The 11,846-nt window shown below is 39.1% G+C and overlaps 1 long non-coding RNA gene across 1 annotated transcript in view; it reads right to left on the bottom strand.

Moving 5' to 3' along the window:
• Positions 1–1,665: 1,665 nt before the first annotated feature.
• Positions 1,666–11,846, bottom strand: part of LOC118612927 — a 34,206-nt gene continuing 24,025 nt past the window's right edge. Inside the window, exons 2-3 of the long non-coding RNA XR_004955288.1 lie at positions 7,082–7,868; positions 1,666–6,481 (exon numbers count right to left, since the gene is read on the bottom strand). This is a non-coding gene — a long non-coding RNA (uncharacterized LOC118612927). The remainder of the gene's footprint in view (positions 6,482–7,081; positions 7,869–11,846) is intronic.

Genomic DNA, 11,846 nt, shown 5'->3' with positions numbered 1-11,846 from the left:
GGTGGGGTTCTGGAGCAGGCCCTCTTCCTGGCTAACAGATGGCCACCTTCTCCCTGGGTCCCAGTATAGTGGGGAGGGAGGTTTGGTCCCTTCCTCTTCTAAGCACCAATCCCATCCTGAAGACTCCACCCTTCTGCCTTCATCTAAACCTTATCACCTCCCAAGGCCCTACCTCCAAACACCGTCCCACTGCCACTTCAATATATTGATTTTGGGGACACAAACAGGCACTCCATGTCAGTCTTGGCCTGTAGGGTGCAGGCTAGTGGGAGGGGTGAAAGTGGGAAGCTGGGGCTGGTGGGAGTATGTGAGGGTGGGTAGCCAGAGTGTGGGGACCTGGATATCAAGACCACATTGGCAGGTGTCTGAAGTGGTGAGTGTGGTAGACCATGGTGCAGGGAACATCATACAGTGAGAAACCAGAAGTGGGTCTTACTGTATGGTGAATGCAGAGCCCCCCTGCCTTCTCTAGGCTTGAAACCAGGAGAGATTCTGCTCAAGGGTGAAAGGAACAAGAAAGTGGGAGAGGCAGGAACTCACTTCCAGCACCAATGGTGATGTCATGGGGAACATATGGGAGAGAGAATGAGGGCAGGACGGCTCCTGAGGAGGCTCAGTCAAGGTGGGTATATCCAATAATATAGCAGGAGGGGTAGCAGCTCAGAAGGTCCAGAGGGAATTGGCCAGGAAGAAAGAGCTACCCAAGTGACCCTGCCTGTGAACCACCTCCCAAGCTTCATTGGACACCCACCTGTCTGGGAACAAAGAAGAGCAGAATGACCTTTCCCAGTGGATGCCATTTTTCCCTTAGCAGCATCCTTTGATAATCTGTCACTAAAACTCAGAGGGCATTTTTGTGCCTGTGAGGTCTGTTGTGGGGGAACAGGGGGCATCCTCAAATGGTCAGAACTGGAAATTGATTGATTCTGCTTCCTAACCGCAGGCAGACAGAACACATTTGACCTCCTGAGTAAGAAGATATTCTTAGACCTGTGTGAGTCTTTAGAGTTCCCAAATGGTGTGGCCTTTCTCCCAAAAGATGGTAAAATATAGTGGGAAGGTTTTTCCACAACACCACCCCTGTCCCATATGCCCATCCCATTAGACAGCTGACCCATATGGGAAAGGAGAGATTGAAGGGTGACAACATTATCTCTGTAAAATCTGAAGCCAGTTATGCAGGCACACCAATGTGCTTCCTTGTGCCCAACTTCTAGTCTTCAATCAGCATTGGGGCTTGTCTTCCTGGCAGATCCCATAAAGGAAGTAGGAGGTGGCACCCAGAGGATCTGTGCTTTGTCTAGTCGGGACTCTGTGCTATAGATGGAGGATCAGGGGCTGCATATCTTTGCTCTCTGTGGCTCTCTAGACTACCCTATGTGACAGCAGGGAGAGCCAGCAAATGAGATCATAGGCAGATGTGGTTCTTTAATAGCAGTCCAATCCTCTCATCTCCTCTTTCCTCTCCCATAACCCCCTGCTTTCTCCTCTTTGGCTTGACATGTGTTCCCCAAAAACTCCTTTATGATAATTGAGGGGTAGGGGTAGGAAGGCACATGCTGATTGGGCAGGGAGATGCCAAACCAGGCCCCTTCTACCTGTATCTCCAGAAAACATGGAAGAAATATGTGGCTGCCCCTTAGCTGCTGGGAAATAGATCTCAGGCCAATTTAAAGTCATCCTTATGGTGTCCTTTCTGAGCGATGAGTTGATGCCACAATCCTCTGCATTCCTTGACATATTATACTTTCTCAGGGTGTCATTTGCTTATTCACCAAACATGAATAAGCACCTGTTATTTTCTAGGCACAATGATAGCTGCTGGGGTGGGAAGTGAGCAATACAAACACAATCGAGTGTTGGGGACATGAATCAGAGGGTAGGTGAGATGGTAGATATTTGTGAAAAATACACTTGTCTAAATGTTAACCTGCATGTGTTCACTTTAACCTTTTTCTTTCATTCTATGCCAAGACTTTGGTTTTTATAATTTTTAATTTCAAGAATTTTAGTGTTATGTAAATTGGAATTACCCTGAGGTTATTAGGTTAGCCAGACTCTATAAGAGCAAAAGCTAGGTGAGAATTGGGTGCAGGGAGAGTGCCTTTGAGAAGCTCCAATCTGAAAATATATCCAGAACGACCATTTCATACCATTTCCACCAGGGTAGTTAGTATAGATCTTGGGAGTGAGGTTTTGAAGATGTGCCAGTATCCTAAGTTTTTGCCCAGTTTTCGGAAACAATTGCTACAGTGCTCTGTGCCTAGTAGCAATGTTCTTTTATCTCATTTCCCTACACTTATTAATATATTTTTTCTCTGTAGAAAAACACTCATTGTTCTCATTTATCTATTTATTGGTTGGGACTCAGAGACATGTCACTCTATGGATGATCATCCAATATTGTCATTGTTTATATATTTTTAAAATCATTCCAACTTTGGGAGTCTTTTCCATCTCCTGGATATTCATTTTTTGAAATTATCCAAGTCACCCTGAGGGCTTCCTTACAACAAAGACTGCTGGTCCCTGAAGAGGTGAAGTACTGCATAAACATCAAAATCAAAAGATAAACACTGATGATCACAATGCTGGTAAATGACTACCATTTATCGAGTGCTTCAGGCAGTGTACCAAGCACTGTGAACACAGTTTTTTTTTTAAATGAAATCATTATTATAAACTCAAAGTCTTATTCTCACTCTAGATTTTTCACATAAAAAAACTGAGTCAGAGCCTCAGGACCTCAGCTGGGTTCCTCAGCTGACGAGGTGGTCCGGGGAAGGCCTGTTCCTTCCTTATTTGCCAGTGCATGCTCGGACCTGCATTGGCACCCATGAGAGCAATGCTTTATTAATAGGCTTCCTTTAAATGGCTTGAGAAGCTGATAAAAAAGGATCTTTCTGTGTATGTGCTGGCACAAGCTACCACGTCATTCCCAGTGGAGCTTTGGGAGCATAATATAACACTGTATTTTATGTTAGATACAGGAAAGAGGAAATGCATTTTATTTTGTCACAATTACTATTTTAAAAAGCTAAATTATTTCCTAAATGCATTCTTAAATATCTTTGGAGGTATCCCTGAGGGATAAGACATAATGTAGATTTCACCAAGGATTCCTACATTTTCTTAATATTGACCTTTAAAAACAGCTCCTGGAGATAAGATATGGAGGACAGAGGAATAGAGAGCCTTTGCTCAAAACATGTAGCCAAGGGGTGGACTTGCAAGAAGGTGCCCTGATATGGATCACTGGGGGTCATATGAAGAAAGCCAACTCTTCATCAGCCCGGGAATTCACACCTCAGGCCAGAGGGAAAGGCGATTTTACCAGGCCTCTGTATGGCCTGTCTGCTGTGCAAGGAGGTTCAAGTTATCCTATGGCCACAGATTGTTAGTGAGCCTGGCTGCAGCAAAGCAGTCCTCTGAGGGAGGGAGATGTTTGTGCTAAGCTTTCTCCTAAGTAAGCTCCTTAACTGCGTGAATTACTCAAGACAGTGTGGGGAGGGTCTCCTTTGATTTTAAGGCTCCCCTTTAAGAGACAATTAGGGCTTGTGGGTTCAGTGTTGTTCCCTGCCCTTCCTTGTCACTGAAATAGTGGAAAATTTTAAAATATGTAAAGAACAAACAATAAAGTAAAAAGAAAAAGACACGAATTTCCCACAGCACACTGGAAGCTTGGAACAGGAGTGCAGGACCATGGAGACCACAGGGTATTTCCATGGAGCAGAGAGCAGGCTAACGGCAGGAGGATCCATATGGTGGAAAAGGGATTCTGCCTAGCTGGGTGATTTCAGAGGGCAGGACTAAAGAGGTATTCTTTGGACACTCTCTCTTGAGGCCGCCCTGGCATGCTATTCTTGTTGGGATCTCTCCCATCACATCCATCTGCCTGTGTCCAAGCAGCACTTGCACACAGCAAAGTCATCTGGGAGACAGAACAGGATCAGGAAGAAATGCGGGAAGTAGGTTGTAGAAATATGTGGTAAGAATGGTGAAAACATGAATGTATCAGATGATCGGATCCCATCAGTAACAGCCCAGGAATAAACTCATCTGAAAATTCAAAGGCTTTATGTGGAGAAACACCAATCTATATGAGGATATAAATACAGTCTGAGTGAAGGAGAAGCACACTGAACAGCACATAGATTAATACTCCAGAGCTTCACAGGTTTAATATAAGTCAGAGCAAAATTATATCTCAATCATTAAAACTGGTTACTTTGATTCAAAAGCTTCTTTGGAAAAATAAGTGGACGTGAAAAACCACAAGAGTTTTAAGTGAAATAATGAAGGGCAGAGATACTTAATCAGATAGTAAACCCATAATACAAAGCTATAATCACTTAAAAGTATAGACAGCTGCAGAAACCATTATCTATGTCCATAAAAATACAGAGGTCATGCCAGAAAGAATCAGCATTTGTGCCATAATGTTATGTGTGCATGCAATAATTTACTAAATGCCAACAGTATCATCATTAATCAACCAAAAAAGGTTTATTTAATCAAAATTATGGGATCAAGATATAAACCTCAGACAATAAAATTAGATCTTCCCATATCCTCTTATAACATGATAAATTCTAGGTGGATTTGATTAAACACACGCGCGCACACACACACACACACACACATGACAGAACAAAACATGGCTATGTTTCTTAGCTCTAAGGTAAAAATGACATTTTTAGAAACTATGTGGGAAAACACATAAAGTATTTTGAATTAACATTGAGATTATAATTTAAGACCCCAGCAGAAATAAAAATGAAAAACAAAGTAGGGTAGTTATAAAAAATGTGTATAGACATATTCCTCATGTATAATAATATCTTAGAAATAATTATATCAATCAAATAATGGACACTAAGAAGGTATAGGCAAACATCTTGTCCTTTTTTTCTTTTCTGTTCACCATTAATCAACCATTCTATGTTATTCACTAGTCTCTGCAGCCCAGAAAATGACATGTGGCTCAATGCTCCCCAGCCTCAAGCTAGCTACCTCAAAGATAGCCACCTCTCTTTGATTTTTTTAATGAAAATTTTGATTACTATCTGGGTCAGCTGTTTTTAGACTAGAGAACTCCTCATTATATTTTCTGTAAGATGGATCTGCTAGCAATATTTTTTTCTTGGTTTGTGTGTAGTTAGACTGTTTTTATCTCCTTTATTTTTATATAACCTTTCTGGGTATAGGATTCTTAGTTGATAGGTTTATTCTTTATTTGAGCAGTGAAAAAAATCTAAAAGGAGTCCTTTGATGGACAATTGGACAATTGGATAAAAAATAAAATGCGGTACACATATGCAGTGGAATACTACTTAGCTGTAATCAAAGACAAAATGCTGCCATTTATGACAGCATAGATAGAACCTGAGAATATCATGCTAAGCAAAATAAGGCAGACAGAAAAAGTTGAGAAACATATGATTTCACTTAATATATGATATAAAATTGAAATAAATAAACAAACAAGACAAACAAAAACTCATAGAAATAGACAACAGTAGGGTGTTTACCAGAGGAGAAGCATTGTGAGGGGAGGCAGAAGAGAATAAATGGATTATGTATATGGTAATAGAAGGAGGCAAGACTTTGAGTGGTGGACACATATTGCCATATACAGATGATATATTATAGAATTGTATACATGAAACTTATATAATCTTATTAACCAATGTCATCTCAATAAATTATTATTTTTTTAATATAAAATCCAAGCTGATGACAGAATGGACTGGATTGACCAGAGCAGGAGCAAATGTATTTGTGGGCATAAGTCCATGTGGTGGGTAGTCCCAAAAGGACAAATCAAGGATCAAAGATGACACGTGAGAGAGATACACCAGGCTGGTCCTAAACAAGCTGAACTAGTTATCTACAATAGGATTCATGGGAATAAAACTCACCATTTAAACTTGAGATAATGTTTAATTGAGAAAAGATCACAAAGGTGGCAGTCATAATTATAGTTAATATAAGGTTAAAGTTAGTTATAATGCAGATAAGATAGGGCAGTGACACAGGAACAAATATTATGGCAGAATCTAAGAAGTGGGTGGTCAAATGCTGAGTGTGTGAAATGAAATACTCCTATGAGTAGAAGAAAAAGAGTAGCTCAGTGCTGGCTATGGCACAAAACACAACCACAAGAACCTTATACTTTATATATTATTCAGTTGTCTTAGAAGGACAGTCCGTCTATCAAACTTCAGTGCTGTTTGGGAGGAAGGTGCTTCTCTTATAACTACATAATGAGGGCTTCATTTCACATACAGAAACTCACTTTGAAGACTCATCTGAGTGAGTGTCCATTTCAGGTAAGGGAAAGTGGGAGTAGCAGGCAAAGCAGCATGCCAGTGGTGGCCTCCTCCTCCCACCTACTGGCCTCCATATTGCAGACCTCATTATATGCTTGCAGGGAACAGCATGGGGAGGCTCCTCTCCCTTCAGTGCCAGGCTTATGCCCCTTAAAGAAGAGAAGATGACCATGTCATGAGGTTGCAGCATCTGCCCATCTGTCCAACCTGGCCGTGTCAGGTGCTAGGCAGATTTGGGATGCTGTGCTGGGCTCTCATGCCTGTCATGCCTCTACTATTACAAGGCTGTGTGATCCTGGACTTTGAGGACCTGAGCTCCTTCAAAGTGGCACTGTGTCACCTGTAGTTGTGGAATATTTGGAAAGCCAAGGTCTGTGGCATTCTCTCACGAGTGTCAGGATTGTCTCCTTGGACCTCAGCAAACCCGGGCGGTGATGGCCCCTTTTACAGTGTAGCAACTCTACTGCCCAGCACAGCCTTCAGTAAGCTCCCATTCACAGTCCACCAGGGACAGCAAGGCAGCAGGTGCACAATGGGCACAATGATGCCACCTTCTTCCACACAGGCCACCGGGAGGTTTTAATGAGATACTTCATGGAAGTGTCCTGGTCCTGCCTACCACACAGGGCATGCTCCACCAGCCATCACTTCCATCCCCATTCAGTGTAGCCTTACATTCTGCTCCTGTGATGGGCTCCCTCCCCCAGACGGTGTTTGAACAAACCTGAGAGTCATCCTGGCTCTAATACCTGCAGAATCAGCCTCAAAGCAGCTGGATAGTGGTGGTGAACTGTTACCCTAGGGGAACAGAGCAGGCGTCTGTGTCTTTCCATGTTGCTCCGAGTCCAATCAACCTCACCCCTGCAAAGGGGCCATAGACCATCTGTGGGAAGCAGCATCACTAAGCACCTTCCTTCTGGCTTCTGTAACTCCTTCTTCAAGGACCCAAGGCGCCAATCACTCTGTAGAGCCAAATGCAAGATGTTGAGTTTGGAGGCCAGAGCTGGGCCTCTATGGCTGCTGGCATGCCACTCTCATCTTCTTCAACTTGATCCTCAACTGGGGCTGGTGGGCCTGGCCTTCTGGATAGGGTCTCTGGTCCTATCAGGCGGGGTCCTTTCTGCAGTGCTGAGTTGGAGAGGGCGGATTTCAGAGCCATCTCAGCTGTCAAGTTACAATTCTGGGTGGGGAGACAGTGCCCCTCTAGGATCCCCACCTCCCTTGCTCAAAGTACAGGGTGCTGCACCTCCAGGACAGCCATGGCATCAACGACCTGGACCCTCCTTGGTGGGAGGAAGCTCATGTGTTGCCTGTTGCTTGTCGTCATTCTGCTCTACTTCAGCTTGTGAAAGGGAATGAAGACATCTTGGAGGGTTGTGTGAATCACGGATACCATACCATACCTCTGTCCTGCTCCTGCAAGGATTCACTCTTCCCGAAGCCATTGACAGCATCTAATGGTACCTTAGTGTTGACTTCTTTTGGCTCTGTGAGACCTCCGAAGCTGATCCTTTGATGGTGGAGCACTCCCGCTGCCTGCATCACAAAGGGATCCAAATCTCATCAGATCAAAAGTGAAGTCAAAAAAAAAGAAAGAAAGAAAAAGAAAAAGAAAAGAAAACCACAATGAAATCCAGACTCTGGTTGCAGATTGCTTCAACAAAAAAGAGATTGTGTCATGTTAAAAACCCATCCCCAACCTCCTGTCCACTCCCCAAACTAACTATAGCCCTCCCGTGAAAAAATAATAACCTGTTTGAATTTTTATTTAATCTATCATTTAGTTGAAATGGTCTTAAACAAAGTTTGCTTATGCCTGGACACCAGTCATGGATTACACTCTGATAAATAGATTCTACTTTCATTTTGCAGGGCCTAGACAGTACAGCCTGTTGGATTTATGCTTCATGAAGTTAAGTACAATTTATGGGCCCTCGAACCAGTCATTTAAAAAAATCTCTCATATTTGAAAATAATGTGCATTCTGTTTTTACTGCTGTAAAATGCTGTTCTTTTTTTTCTTACCTCAGTTAGGCAAATTTTCTTATAAAGTCATTTAACATTCTTTATGTTTATTTATTTTTCATATATTCAAAACATTTGTTATCTGTAATGGTTTGAATGACATCTAATAGGATGGTAAATGTGACAATTTGGCATTTTTTGTGACTCATTAGCTATAAAGTTCTAACTCTTAAATATTAAGTCTGTTATGTGTGTATGGCTTCCAAACTACCTAACACATTGTATTTTCTTAATTAAGATTATACATTCTTATTTGCCAAATTTTTATATTATTCTTCATTTACAATGTTATTTTGTATTCTTTTTTTTCAAATTAAAATTTTATGACCTATCTAAGCATCGTTGCATAAAGAATATAGGGTCAGTCTTTCATTTTGATGAAATTCAAGTTCATGGGGCAGTCTTCAAAAATTTATTTTATATTCAGTATCTAATTTATCTACTCATAAATATTCATATTCATTACAGCATAATTCATAGTCATAATTTTCATCCTAGTAACCTTAAATTCTTAAATAATTCTTCCAAAGCCTCATTCTTATGAACTATTTATTCTTTTTCCAAGTTCACTGCCTAGAATATCTAGAAACATGGATTAGTACATATTAAAAATATATAACTTGATATGCACAAATTATCCAATTAAACTCAAAAGAAATATTAATACATAATTTGATCTCTAGAGGAAAAAAGAATAGGTGAGAAGACGTATAACAAAAAAAAGTTTAAATTAATTAAAAACCTATCCACGAAGAAAAGCTCAGGGCAGAATGCCTTAACTAGTAAATTCTACCTGACATATGGTGAATAATTAATACAGAATCACCCCCAAATCTTTCAAAAATAGAAGTTGGAACCTTCCCAATTATTTGATGAATTACCCTGATTTGAATATCAGAAACATTATGAAAAAAATAAAATAACAGGTCATAATCTCTCCTGAATAGAGACACACACATTCTCACAAAATATTAGCAAACTGAAACCAGAAAAAAATGATAAAAGTTATTATGCACCATGACCAATTGGGATTATTTCACAACTGCAATGTTTCTATACATTAAAAAAATCAATCAACTCCTAATGAAAATGAAATATGACTCTTTTATTAAAGATGATATAATCCTGTATAAAAATTTTTATGAGGAATTCACTAAAAATCCACTAGAGCTAATGAATAAGTTAAAAAGGTCACAGGATACAAAATTAAAGTACAAGATTGAATTATGCTATTACATAGTAATAAACAATGTGAAAATAGCATCAAATTAGAAACATTTAGAAATTTAAGCTGTCCTAATCTATAGTGACAGTTTTTTAAAATCATTAATTAAATAAATGAAAACATTTAAATTAACATGTCATCAAATGTTCAATATTAATGTTAATATTGGTAAGATCAAAATACATCACAAATTGATCTACAAATTTAATGTAGTTTTTTAAATTACCAAAAGATTTTTTAGAAAAATTGCCAAGCTTATCTTAAATTGGATGTGTAAATTTAAATCAAACTGCACATGCAATGTAATCTTTAAAAAGAAAAATAATATGGCATGACTCACAATCACATATATCAAATCTTACTTGAATGGAATTATAATTAAGATTGTGTGGTACTAGCATAACTATTGATCTATATAGACCAATCATATAGATTTCCAGTCTACTAATAAACACGTTATTAAAATTGATTGCAGCAGAGGTATTAGGAAGTTCAACTTAAAAAGAACTATCCTTTCAATAAACAATGATATGAATATTGAATATTTACATGTAAAATGATGAAGTTGTTCCCTTAACTCCAATAATACAAAAATACTCAAAATGAATGACACGCTTACATGTAAAAGCTAAAAGTATAAATTTATTGAGGAACATTAGGATAATTTTTGTGACTTTTGATTAGGTAATGGTTTTGTGGATTACACTAAAAATAGTATTGACAATTAAAAAAAGAGAGATAAATTGCACTTTAAAGTTAAAAACATTTTCTTCAAACAGTAGCAGAAGGAAATAAAAAGGCAAATCGCTTAATGGAAAAAATATTTCAAATGATATATTTATTTTTAATTATATATCTACAATACATAAAGAACACTTAGAAGTTAATAATTAAAAGTGAGCCATTTTTAAAAAATGGACAAGCACCTGTAGATATTTCTCCAAAAAAGTCACTTAAGCATGTAAATGTGCTCCATATTCTTTATTATGGTAATACATATTAAAACCACAAGGAGATAATAGTTGACCCCAGAAGATGATTTTATAAAATAGATAATAGTGAGTATTGACAACAATGGGGCGAATATAAAACCCTCACACATTGTAGATGAAATTGTAAAAATGTGTACCCTTTGTAAATTTTAAAAAATGGCATTTTTTTTCAGAATATATATGGAGATACGCTATGACCCATAAATTGCACACCCAAGTGTCTACATCCCCCAGGATATATGTCCACTCAAAACTCATAGGTGAATGCTCATAGTAATACTGTTTATAATAGCCAAAACTTAGTAAACCTAAATACTCATGACATAGTGAAAATAAAAATATCTGTATATTCATGTAATAGAATATTATTCACCAATGAAGAAGAATGAAGAAATAGTGCATTGTACAAGAAATGGACCTCAAAATAATAAGCTAAAGTAAAGAAACTACACCCAAAATATCACATAAATTAATATTCCACTTGTAAGAAATTTTCATAAAATGCTCATCTATAGAGACAAAAATAGATTAATAGTTATTTAGAGCTGTATAATAATGGGGATGGAGAGTGCATGTAAATGGAATTGTGGTCAGTAGTCACCTACTCAGAACCTGCAGCTGAGACAACAACCTTGTGCACCTCCCTCTGCCAATTAAAAACAGTGAGCAGGTAGAACCACAATCACAAGAAAGAGGAGCAACTCTAAGAAAGGACCTAAAATTGCACCTGTACATGGCTAAAGAGCCGACTCTAGTTAACTTTTCCTCACAATCACAGTAAAATACTCAAGATTCAAGATGCTCAGGAGAAATGTGAGGCATGAAGTAGCATATAGGTACCCTGCTCAGGTGCATGTAGGACCTGCTTCAACATACTTTGGGGATGGAAAAGAGAAAAGGGGGTGACCCCCAATCCCAAGGGCCCATAAAACCACCTGGACCTGTGAACCTTAGGAGCCACATCTTTCTCCTCCCTTGGTACATTAAGCTTTTTCTTTAATAAATCTTTCTTTTCGCAGAACTGTTTCACCCACTCTCTTGATTTGTATGCTAAGGGGGGCAAGACCTCCCACGCTGGCAACAGAACCATTTAAGAGGCCTTCCCAAGACCTCAGGCCTGACTCTGGGGACTGACTGGGGGTAGATGGGTACACAAACATTCACTCACCTATAAAAAAGTGGGAAACTAATGGGAACCAGATCCTGGGTTGAACAGGCTCCCTCATTACCTTCTCATCCTACTTTCCATTGCCAGAATCTCAAGAGAAGGCA

The sequence above is a fragment of the Rousettus aegyptiacus genome, unplaced genomic scaffold, assembly GCF_014176215.1.
Source record: "Rousettus aegyptiacus isolate mRouAeg1 unplaced genomic scaffold, mRouAeg1.p scaffold_m13_p_17, whole genome shotgun sequence".
Lineage (NCBI taxonomy): Eukaryota > Metazoa > Chordata > Mammalia > Chiroptera > Pteropodidae > Rousettus > Rousettus aegyptiacus.
The sequence above is the reverse complement of the archived record's forward strand: the minus strand, read 5'-3'. Positions and strand labels throughout refer to the sequence as shown.